Source organism: Diplotaxodon limnothrissa, linkage group LG15 (genome assembly GCF_057381915.1).
Source record: "Diplotaxodon limnothrissa isolate DT_005_m linkage group LG15, D_limnothrissa_male_GT1.1, whole genome shotgun sequence".
Lineage (NCBI taxonomy): Eukaryota > Metazoa > Chordata > Actinopteri > Cichliformes > Cichlidae > Diplotaxodon > Diplotaxodon limnothrissa.
In genome coordinates, this window is record NC_140610.1 from 13,590,981 (window position 1) to 13,604,098 (window position 13,118).

Consider the following 13,118-nt stretch of genomic DNA (forward strand, 5'->3'; position numbering starts at 1 on the left):
AAGGCAACACGGACGGCTTAACTGAATATTTCCACGTGACTCAATTTTGCTGTTATGATATTAATAAGGGATGTGCATTTCTGTAAAAGATTATATCTGTGATCAAAATATCAGTTTTGCTGATACCTGATTTTTTTTGTTTATCTTGCGCTCGTTTTCATTTGTGCCTGAGAAACAAATGAAACAAATGGATAAATCGGGGATCGACCCACCGACCTTCCACTTGGTATACAACCCGCTCTATCACAGTCAAACATAGCAAGCTATGAACTTATTAGAAAAAACTGCAAGATTTGATAGCCACATTTTAAAGTACAAAATTATTACAGGTAAATAAACTAACATCATAAATGACTGATTCTCTGCAACGACGATTTAGTGTTACTTGGGTAAACACAACTGCTTTTCAGAGATGTGCAGATACCTGCTGCTTTCTTTGTAGACAAATACTAACGGGTGGCTGGTCCATCCCCTTCCCTCCCCCTCATACTGGAGGTGAGGGTACAGAACAACACCAGGGAGACAAAGACCATTAATTCAAACGCGCAGGTGCCATCTTTAAGTCCTGTATCCATTTTTCAATAATGCATCCATGGGGGCAACGTGTTGCATCAGTAACATGTTGGTTTCCTGGCAGCTGGAACAAAACTAGCCACTTCCCTCATTTCCCTCAACCCGCACATAAGCAGCAGCGGTATCAAACCTTTCATCTAACCCTCAACAAGTGAGCAAACATCCCCAAAACCTAAACTATCCCTTTAATCCAGCATACAACAGCAGGAACAGTCACAGTGATGACAACAGTGCCTTGTCAGTCAAAGCTGCAAAAGCTTAATATGTTATTTGTGGTGATGTTCTGCATTAATCATTATTTATAAAGATTAAAGTGATTCAGTCACCTGTGAGTGGCAAAAAGAGAGAAAAACACTGTGGTGAAATTTGACTTCCTTCAGCCATCTGCTGGCGTTTCATAAGAGCCTGGAGTGTGTCCAGAACTGTCAGCTCTTTCTTAGTACAGAGAGCATCAGTTTTTAGCAAAACCGATTCTTTGTAAGATGATTTTTTTAAAGATCAAAGACCCAAACATTGTTAAAAGCAGAACTTCACCAGACACATAGCTTACCACTAGCTACATGTCATTACATAACCGGTGTTATTGATTCATAGTAATTCTCATGCAACCTGTTCCGCCAGCAGTCTCTTCCTTATCTCCTATCAGCGTTCATCTACCAGCAATTATCTTCCAGTCCTGCGATCTGACCTGCAGGCTGTTCACACGCACAGTAACTCCTCTGCGCAGCACACCTGTTTCTGAAATCACTCCGCTGATAACAGCGCGGGATCCGTGTTTCAACTTCACCTTAGGGCAATTCGTTAGACTCACGGGAAGGGATTGATGGGGGACCTGCTCGAAAAGTGCACCGAGGCAGTTTCCGCTCGCTGTTTTCTGTTGCGGGTGTCTTTGCAGAGGGCACATGAGCAAATCCTCGTCCTCCTGCAGCCACCGGAGACATGTCAACCTTGAATTGGAGCGCTGAAAACCCTCCTCGACACTTCATTAAATCGCAGCCACGCTGGCTCACCTGTTCACTTTGCCAGCGCCCTCGTTTACCTGGTCGTAAAACCTCAGTGACGTTACCTTTGCGTGGCGTCATTTTCCGGCTCACTTTATCAGCGTCGATACTCAACAGTTAAACTTTTTTGGACTTAATTAAAATAAATAATAAATAAAATGAGCTGTTTAGATGTAAAGGTGAAGAAATATATTTATAATTTTAAAAAAAATTATTTAAGATTTTTGTGAATTTTTTTTCATTAGTTATGTATTTGTTTGTGTAATTTTGTCTTTCTTATTCATATAACTCTACATCAATGAACATGTTCATTGCTTACCAACGTGATCGGATAATGTTTAAAGTCACAGCCCCCATTTGACAGTTTCTGCTATGAAATAGGATTTACTGTTAGTAAGAAGGAAAACAGGCCATCTATGTAGGTTTCAACTTCCTAGAAGTCGCATCGTTCTACTTCAGGAGAGGTCTCGGGTTTGACTTCTTGGGAGACAATCGTTTTATTTTTTAATCTGCACGTCAAATATTATAGAGACCTACAGTTGCTCTATTTCATTAAAATGAAAATACTGTTGGCATTTTTCTGTAGTTGTACAGTCATTTGAAAAATAAATTTTTTTACACTCCTATCAAAAACTAGGCACTAAGATGCATGTGCAACCACCTTCAGCAACAATAATTTGAAGCAATAATTTTCTCTATGTATTTATCAGTCTCTGACATCGTTGTGCAGGGATTCTGATACAGTCTTTTTATGATGTTGCTTCAGTTCATTGAGGCTTTGTGGGCGTTTGTTTATGCACAGCTCACTTATAGGTTCCACCACAGCATTTCAATCAGGGTGAGGTCTGGATTTTGACTGTGTCATTGCAACACTTGGATTATTTTCTTTTTCAACCATTCTGCTGTAGATCTGCTGCTGTTTGGGATCATTGTTATGTTGCGTGATCCTTTTTTATCTAAGGTTTAGCATTCAGACTTTAATCTAGACTCCTTTGGTTTACAGAGGAGTTTGTAGTTGAGTCAATAATTGCAAGATGCCCAAGTCCTGTGGTTGTAAAACAGGCCCAAACCATCACCCCTCCTCCACTGCTTGACAATGGATGTAAGGTGTTAATGGTGGCATGCTGCGCTTGGATTTCTCCAGTCACCGTGCTGTACATTATTTCTTCAGTCTTTCTCTAATTGTCCTTTTATTGGCCCTTTTAATGAAAAACATTAAGCAACCAGTAGTTTGATGACTTCAAAACACTTTATTTTAAATCTCTTATACATTATTTATAGTGACTGTCTTTGTATTTTGTACTGGGAAAACCAAAACTAACCTCTTATCTTCCCACTGTCTATTGTTGGGCATAAAACAGAATGCGGGATAGGACATATCTCTAACAGCGTTGTGGTTATTTCTCACATTCCTGCCTTTCCTTACTGCTTACCTTGCTGACAGACAGACGGTAGTTTTACATCTGTAGCTTTTATGTGACTCACTGAACAATATTCTTTTGTCTGTACAGTTTTGATCATTCTTTTTTCATTTTGATTTATAGGTGTCATGCTCTCTGGTGAGTATTATCTTTGTCACTGGGGAGGTCATGGCCTGAATGATTATTCCACAGAGGACAGGCTTAGCCACTGAGCTTTTCTCTGTGATATCAGCTTTCTCAGAATAAGATGACTTCATTGTCAACTGAAACTGCTGGAGTCCTGAGAGTGAGGAGGATTTTCCCTCAGGTAAAAGCTGACAAACAATGCCAAAGCTGTCTATTTACATTGCTGTCCTTCTAGTATGTCAGTGTCTAGTTTTCAGTGGAAGAAAATATAGCTTGTTAATTGCTGTTTTTCCCTGTACATGTAGAGACATGCCTGATCATTTTTAGCGTGGAAATCCCTTAGTCCGTGGAAACAGACATGCACCTAGCTATAGGGCAGATTGAGAACAATTCCTACTATGCTGATGGTGACAGATAAAATCTGTTCCTTTGGTTTCATTTTGAAAGTATACACGCACTGATGCTGCTCAGCTTTTGATTTGACAACATGATTTTATCATTTTCAGAGTGAACGCCACTTTTAAGCACCGAAATATTAAAACAGCATCTGATAAAAATGTGTTTAATCTCGTTTCACATTACATGCTTCAAAGCGACTGATGTGTTATGTGACATTCTGTGACACGAGAAAATATGTGCTGTTCAAAACAGAAATTTATCTCAGATGACTCTAGGACACTCAAAACGACTTCCTGACGACCTGATAAAGATTTCCTGCATTTAACATTGTTTATGCGTTTTAATTATGTGCATACATACAGATGTTGTTTTATTTTCGCTGTCCGGCCATCTATTTTTACCAGTTGTCTTTTAAACATTTTTTCTTTCACTATTTTACATCATTCCTCACGCAAATGTTTTTTAACATTGCAGCTGTAACCATTAAATCTTAAAAAGTTAAATTACAGAGAAAGGTTCTGGTAACGCATTGGCCTGAATACCATATAATTATAAAACAGAAAGATTTTGTTTATTCACAGAAAAATGTCATTTTTTCTCACTGTGGATCCATTTGAACAAACAAACAAACAGAAACAGGAACTTTTCTGTCATTTAATTGTTTATTTATAACTTAATTACTTTGTTGCAGTATGAGTGGTGGTGGGGTGGGGTGTCTTTATCAGTAGGAAAAGCTGTAAAATGTAAATACAGTTAAAAGTCCTAATTGGAGTCTTCATCAGGCCAATTCTGGTCTTGTTGCCACTGATGAGCTGTCCTGTACTCACTGGTGATACTATGATGCTATCTGATATGAGGAGTTTGTCACAAGGCAGGATGCAGGGTACACCCTGGAGAGCTTTCTTGACAAAAGCCTGTTGCTTTTGTCAAGAAGCTGGAGTACACAGAGAGAACCCACGCAGGCACAGAGTGAACAAACAAGCTCCATACACAAAGGCCTTGGCCAGTCACTGGATTTGAACCCAGGACCTGCTGCCCGAGGCCCTTCTGCATTGAGTTTGCATGGTCTCCTTGTACCTGTGGTACGAGCAGAGCCTTCTGCAGCTCAACGTGGCAAAAGACCAAGGAACTGATTGTGGACTTTTTAGGAGGACCAGGAAAACCTTCACCCCCGTTTCAATCCAGAGGGGTCAATGTGGACATTGTAGAGGACTATAAATACCTTGCAGTACACATAGACAATAAACTGAACTGGGCTAAAAACACCACTGCACTCTACAGGAAGGGCCAGAGTCGACTCTATTTTCTGAGGTGGCTGAAGTCTTTCAGCATTGTTGGACAATGCTCAGGATTTTTTGCGAGTCTGTTGTGGCCAGTGCTAGCCTCTATGCTGTTGCATGCTGGAGCATCAGGTTGAGGGTCCCAGATGCCAACAGACTGAATAAACTGATCTGCAAGGCCAGTAATGTTGTGGGGATGGAGCCCACCCCTTAGGGTGGTGTATGAGAGGCGGATGTTGTCCAAGATAAGGACAATGTTGGATAATACCTCCGCCCACTCCATGACGTGCTGGCCAGTCACAGGAGCACGCTCAGTGAGGCCATCTCCCTGTACAACTCCTGCATTTAATACACTGTAAACACTGCAATAGTTACACCCTTTTGCACATACTCTACAGTAAAATAACAGATGACAAAGTTCACAGGTTAGAGTCAAATATATCACCTCGCTAATATTCTCACCTTGTATAGATTAGTGCCATTTCTTAAATTTGTAAAGTTTGCAATATATTGTATTATTTAACCCACATAATAATTTACATAATTTCCTTAGGGATTATTAAAGTATTCTGATTCTGATTGTCCTTGAAACAGAATTGCGAGTATACATCATTTTCAGAGTGCCGGTCCCTGTATTAGTGAGTGAATTGCATAATAGTCCAGTGAAATGGTTAATTGAATGCTTATCTGTGGCAGACTGTGGAGGAGACATGGGCAAGAGTGCTGTTGATCTGAGTCACGCAATAGGAGATAAATGGTGTCTGGTGTTTGTAGTGTCAAAGGGCAGTGTGACAGATGAGATGCCAAAAATAGACTAGGTGAGTTTGCGCTCATATAGACAAAGGCAATAAATGAAGGCAAGATGAGGGCAGCCATAACAAACGTCATTATAGACCTGACTGAGATGTCATCATCCCATTTAGGATTAGAGAGCATATACAAACAATGTACGTTTGGAATAATCATTAAGCCTTGCAGACACAACACTACAGAAAAATGCATTTCAGGATCAAACGCTCAAAGCCGATAGTTTTAATCTTAGCCCTTCCTGTTTGACTAATACGGATATTTTCAGTGTAAAACACTTTGGCATGAGTTTCACAATTCCCAGACACTTTTTTCCCCGAGGGCAGAACTGTATACAGTGTTTTTTCCCCTCATATGTGTACACACAAGTCATGGGAGACACACACAAGGGAAAGCTTATCTCCACCATCAACTGAGAAATACTGGGCGACCCGCTCTGCTGCTTTCAGTCCAGAGCAACGACTGTGAGACAGAAAGTGAGAGAGAGAGCGCCTTTGTGTTATCAGACGCTGGGACAGAAAAAGCTGTCGAGTGTGCCAGGATTAATGGACATTAGCACATGAAGCCATGAAGAAAGCAGGAAACGCCACAGGAAATGCCTCAGAGGGTGTGTAATGCCAACTCTGATCACTGTCCGTGTGGCACCCGCATTATGTATGCTGATGCAGTGGGAAAATACTGGTGGCTTTTGTACTTACAGTAGCACATGAGTGGGAGTGCTAATTATGTTTAAAAAAAAACAACCTCTGAGATGCTTTAGAAAGAAAGTGATTGCAATAAGAAAAATAGTATCACAATGAGTGCCAGAGTAACAATAACGTAATTAACTGTGAGGATGAATCAGATGGATTGGTTACTTTTTTATTAATGAATGGCAGTTTTGAAAATTAGATTCTGCATGTCTGTTACCAGTTTGAAGTTCAATTTAAAACTGAGGAACTTCCTTAAATTATAAATAAAATATCCTCATGTAAGAAAATGTAACTATCTACATTTTACACTAAGTAATAAAAAACAAAAATAGTTTACTGTGTAAAACTCGACCCCTGGTTTATTTATCTGTTGCTGTGAAAATGGGAAATTTGGCCAGAGCGAGCATGACATCTCTTAGGCAAGCTTTCTTGTTATTTCTTGTCTTCAGGAATAGTTCTCAAGGTTTGAAGGACATTGAAAAGCTCTTTGAATATTGGCTGCCTCTTGTTCTGTTCTCTGTCAAGATGATCCCACACTGCTTCATTTAATGATGAGGTCTGGGATCTGGGGAGGCCAGTCCATGACTACTGATGTTCCATTGTGTCTTTTCTATCCAGGTGTGCTTTTCATGCACTGGCAGTGTTTTTGTACAGTGGCGCCCAGAGACAAAGCACGTACAAACTCCAAAACACAACGGAAGTGCTTCAGGACGCTAGGGTCAGTGTTGAGCTTTTGTTACCTATAGTGGCTACACAATTAATTATTTGAATATATATGAGTGTGGTTGTTCTATCCTTGCAGGTGTTTTCCACCAGTGTTTGCAACAAACTTGCTGTTTATTTTGCAAATCGAGCTCAACACTGATCCTAGCGTCCTGGAGCACTTCCGTTGTGTTTTGGAATTTGTACGTGCTTCGGAGTTTGTACGTGTTTTGGAGTTTGTACTTGCTTTGGAGTTTGTACGTGCTTTGTCTCTAGGGGCCACTATATCTTCTCTTTGATGCCCTTTCTTAAGAATGGCTTCTTGACACTGAGACTATTTCTGATGAGGCTTCAGTGAATAGTATCAACTGATGGGTCAGATGCATCTTTCAGCTCCTGTGTCATGTCTTTGCTGGATTTTCCACATTATTTCTTAAGGACATGACTGTCAGAAAATTTTCATTCGTTATAGAAAAACTTGGTTGTTGTTTTAATTTTGCTTATCTGTCCGCACAGTTTCCTCAATCTTTTAAGGACAGAATACACACAATGCCACTAAGTTTTCAGCTAACATGTTTCACTAATAATTCTAGCTCCTTGGAAGCAAAATACAAAGAAATGAGGGGCGTCAAGACTTTTGCATAGTACCATATCACTAATTATACACCTATTATATTTTGACTTGTCTCCAGAGCAGTTTTTGGATTTTTGTTCAAGTCAAAGTCCCACCTGTAAGACAAACAGAATTTCCATGCACTTTGGCTGTTCACTTTTTATTTAGATGATTTTTGTATGTTTCTATGACATATGAAAAACAATCTAAATAATTTCAAAAACTTTTATTGCCAAATAAATAAAACCCAAACTTTTGGCCACAACTGTAGAAAAGATAAAAGATGAGAGGAATATATCTGTACAGTAGGTATTTTTATTTAAGCTGATTATATTTTTCCCTTGACTTAAAGGGGGCGATCGTGGCTCAAGAGTTGGGAGTTTGCCTTGTAATCGGAAGGTTGCCGGTTCGAGCCCCAGCTTGGACAGTCTCGGTCGTTGTGTCCTTGGGCAAGACACTTCACCTGTTGCCTACTGGTGGTGGTCAGAGGGCCTGGTGGCGCCAGTGTCCGGCAGCCTCGCCTCTGTCAGTGCGCCCCAGGGTGGCTGTGGCTACAATGTAGCTTACCATCACCAGTGTGTGAATGTGTGTGTGAATGGGTGGATGACTGGATATGTAAAGCGCTTTGGGGTCCTTAGGGACTAGAAAAGCGCTATATAAATACAGGCCATTTACCATTTACCATTTAAAGGTTCATCATCAGGAGGTAAACAGGAAGCCAGATCAGACGAAAAAGTATGAATAATGCATAAAAGAAGTCATTAAAAACTAAGTTGATTTAAATGGATTTCTCTGGGATTTGAGGTGGGTTGAGCTGTGCAAAAGCTGCTAATCAGTGGCTGAACCCAACCATGTCAACAGTGAAAAAAGAGAATGAACAAGCTGCTATCTAATCTAAATAACTGCAGTAGGTCTGTCATCACCATCTTTGACCTCATCGAAATCCCAGGAAATACTCTGAGTTTACAGTTTTACCATTCTGCTGAATTCACCGATTAACGATGAAACAGCAAAACTCTTTTCTTTCTGTTAAACCAACCGTGAAAGGCTGGATGTAGAAGCGGGTGGCGCTGAGGTCCCAGCATAAACCGCATCTCACATTATAAAGGCTGTAGTTATGATACCAGGATGTTGATGAGATAATTTCCAGAACATGTTTTTATGAAATGTCTGTGACCAGTTTGTCCTTCCGTACCAGCCAGAAGTTTCCATCTCATATATAACCGGAGATGTGTTGCCCACACTTGTTCTGTGACCAACAATGGAGAATGATTGCAGAAATGATTCCTGACTTGTGCTGTTACGTAAAAACCATCAGCGTGAGAGGAGCAAAGACCCACCTGCAGCCCCGCAATCCATTAGTGTCTGACATTGAAGAGAGAACTTTTCTGCAGACTGCTGTTGATTCATGGGAAGAAAATGAATCACTTTGTCGCCTCTCTTTTCTTCTTCTTTATTTTTATTTATTATTCCTGCGTGGGCTCTCTCCACATACTCCAGCTTTCTCCCATAGTCCAAACACATACACGTTATATACATATTGTACATATATTTATTAGTTTCAGATGTAGCCATTCTTGTATTTTGCTTGTTTACATTATTGTATTTTGCACAACTCTGTTGCTTGTGAAGCTCGCACACAAGAATTTCACTCACATGTGCTGTACCAATGTACCTGCACATGTGATGTGACAATAAAAGTGATTTGATTTGATTTGACGTTAGGTTAATGAGTGATTTTAAAGTGGCTCTGGGTATGACGCAGATTATAGTGTATAGAAATAATGCACTGTGCTATATGGATATATGTAAAAACAAAAAACCCAATGCACGGTAAAAAAAAAAAAAAAACACTTGAGGTGCTTAGTGAGATTTATTGCACTATACTAATGCCAGTATATGTACATTTACCTTCTCACAAATTGTCCAAAGTTGCACACAGGGGTTAATGGGTAAAGATAGTGACAATTTGTAAAAAGCAAAACAACCCCCCTCCAAAAAAATGCATTTTAAATGTGGGAGTGCAGGTAGATTAACAATTACAGAAACATAAAACATCATTTTGTTAATTACCAGTATTATAAATTAGATGAGCGGTAGCATTAGCCTTACATTGGGTGGTGGCTTAAAAAATGTTTTAAGCACTGTATGTGACTGAAGACCAAATTACAAAGACTTCTTTATTTCCCCTTCCTTTCTATGCTTACCTCTCACATCCCTTATCATTTCATTCATTCATTTCATTTATTTGTTCATTTTCAGGCACAACAAATACCTATATTGAACATAAAATGCACAAAACAAAAAACAAAAATTGCCTGAAAAAGGAGTGGGACGAAGAAAACTTATTAAATCCCACCCCTATACTCACTCATCAACAAAAAAAACAAACTTCCCGCAGCTACGCCCATCATCGCATACAGACCCATCAACAACCCCGGGCACATACAAGCATCTAAACGGCAGCTCGCAAACAACAATTAGAGCCTTCATAACTGAATTGATTGATTGATTGATTGATTGATTGGTAATTTATTTCAACATGTGAACAATATACAAGTACATTTAGAAAAGAAATGAGAGAAAAAAAATATACTATACAAATTACATACAAAAAAACATTCTGATTAATTTACATGTTGAAAGGGAGTGGGAAGAAGTATACACTTATTTAATCCCACCCCTGTCCCATAAATTATCAGTGAATATTTAGTCAGCTTCCTTACTGATATAATTTGTAATAAAAATAGTGAACAGATTTCTGATATACTATATACTATAATATCACATCATGAATTTTTTGTTTGTTTTTAAATAGAGACATTCACTTAATTTAAATATTTTCCTTTTCTTTATAGATCGAGAAGATCATATTTTTATAACTCTTTTTGAACAGTTTTATGTTTGGACATTGCTTTAATTCCATATTCAGTTTGTTCCATAGTTTCACTCCTTGAACAGAAACACAAAAGCCTTTTCTTGTAGTACGTACCTTCATTGTTTTGAAGTTACAAAAACCCCTTAAATTATAACTTCCTTCTTTAAAAAAAAACATACTCTGAATATTACCTGGCAGTTCTTTATTTTTTGCTTTGAATAGAATTTGTGCTGTTTGGAATTTCACTATATCGTCAATTTTCAATATTTCAGACTGCAAAAATAGTGAGTTTGTATGTTCCCTATAACCTGCATTGTGGATGATTCGAATTGCTTTCTTTTGAAGAGTAAAAAGTGAATGTAATGTGGTTTTATAGTTATTGCCCCAGACCTCTGCACAATAGCTTAAGTATGGTGAAACCAGTGAACAGTAGAGAATATGAAGTGATGTTCTGTCGAATACCTGTTTTGCCTTGTTTAGTACTGCAATGCTTCGTGATACTTTGGAATGAATATATCTTACGTGAGCTCTCCAGTTAAGTTTTTCATCTATTATTACCCCCAGAAATTTATTTTCACTGACTCTTTCAATATCAACACCATTTATTTGAATCTTTGCATTTGTATTTAAACTACTATTTCCAAATAACATAAGTTTAGATTTATTCAAATTTAATGATAATTTGCTTTTATCAAGCCAGAACTTCACTTTACTTATTTCATTAGTCATATCCTCCAATAAATTCTGCAGATCATCACCAGAGCAAAAAATGTTTGTATCGTCAGCAAAGAGAACCATTTTTAATACTTTGGACACTTTACAGATGTCGTTAATGTACAAGTTGAAGAATTTTGGACCCAAAACTGACCCTTGGGGTACACCACAAGCAATGTCCATACATAAGGAGCAACCACCATTTATTTTCACAAACTGCTTTCTGTCACTTAAATAACTCCGGACCCAATCTAAAACTACCCCTCTGACACCATAACGTTCCAGTTTTCTTATTAATATATCATGATCTATAGTGTCAAATGCCTTTGTCAAGTCTATGAATAACCCAGCCACATATTGCTTTTTGTCTATGGAATTTGTGATGTATTCTATTGAATCTAATAGTGCCGATGATGTTGATCTGCTTGATCTGAATCCGTACTGACTCTCAGTGAGTAGTTTATGTTTATCTATAAATTTTTCCAGTCTGTTTTTAAACAGTTTTTCAAGAACTTTTGAGAATTGAGGTAGTAAAGAGACAGGCCTGTAGTTTGTGAAATGGTGTTTGTTTCCAGATTTGTATAGAGGTATAACTTTTGCTATTTTCATTCTGTCTGGAAATCGACCAGTTTGAAATGATAAATTACAGATGTATGTAAATGGTTTTATAATAGCCTCAATGACTCTTTTAACCACTATCATATCAATATCATTACAATCCAAAGATTTGTGATTTTTACATTTTTTGACAATTTCAAGAACTTCATTTTCATCAACGGCTGTGAGAAACATAGAATATGGATTTCTGTCAATCAGTGTATCGGGTTTTTCCTGTGCTTTCCCAGGATGAGTGATTGTTCTTGCTAAATTTGGTCCAGCAGTTACAAAGAATTCATTGAGACTATTTGCCACAACATCCATATTGTATTCTTCATGGTCATTACAAATGAAATACTTGGGATAGTTCTTTTGTCCAGTCCCACATTTTATAACACTGTTCAGGATTTCCCATAATCTTTTATTATTATTTCTATTTATATCTAATTGCTTCTTATAGTATTCCTTTTTACTAAATCTAAGTATATTAGTTAACCTATTTTTATATCTTTTGTATCTGATTTCAGCATCTTTAGTTCTCGTTCTTAAGAACTCTCTGTATAGAGCATTTTTCTTTATACATGCATTTTGCAGACCTTTTGTTATCCATGGACAGTCCATATATTTCTGTTTCCTACTATATTGCTTTATTGGACAGTTGGTATTGTACAGTAATGTAAATATTCTAAGGAATTTATTATAAGCACTATTAACGTCCTGTTCCTGATATACTTCACCCCAGTTTTCCTTCAATAAATCTTTTTTAAATGCATTCATTCTTTCTTCTGTTCTTACTCGTCTGTACTCTTTTTTACTGTCCATTTTATTGATCTTGTAATTCCTATCATAGATTGTAAAAATTGGAAGATGGTCACTTATGTCGTTAATCAGGAGTCCACTTACAGTCTTATTTTCAATGTCATTTGCAAAAATGTTGTCTATGAGAGTTGCACAGTGTGATGTAATCCTGGTAGGTCTAGTAATTTTAGGGAATAGATTCATACAGTGCATTGTGTTTATAAATTCCTCAGTGGTTTTATGTTTATTTGGGTTTAGCAAATCAATATTGAAGTCTCCACAAATGAAAACTTTTTTGCGAGCTATTTCAATAAATGTTTCTTCTATCCAGTCTTTAAATGTCTCAATACTACTACCTGGAGCTCTGTATATACAGCTAATGATTACATTTTTACTTTTTTCTTTACAAATTTCAACTGTAATACATTCTAGTACATTATCAATCACCATCGTCATCTTTTCCACCACATTAAATTTCAAGGATTTGTCCACATACAAGGCCACTCCTCCTCCTCCT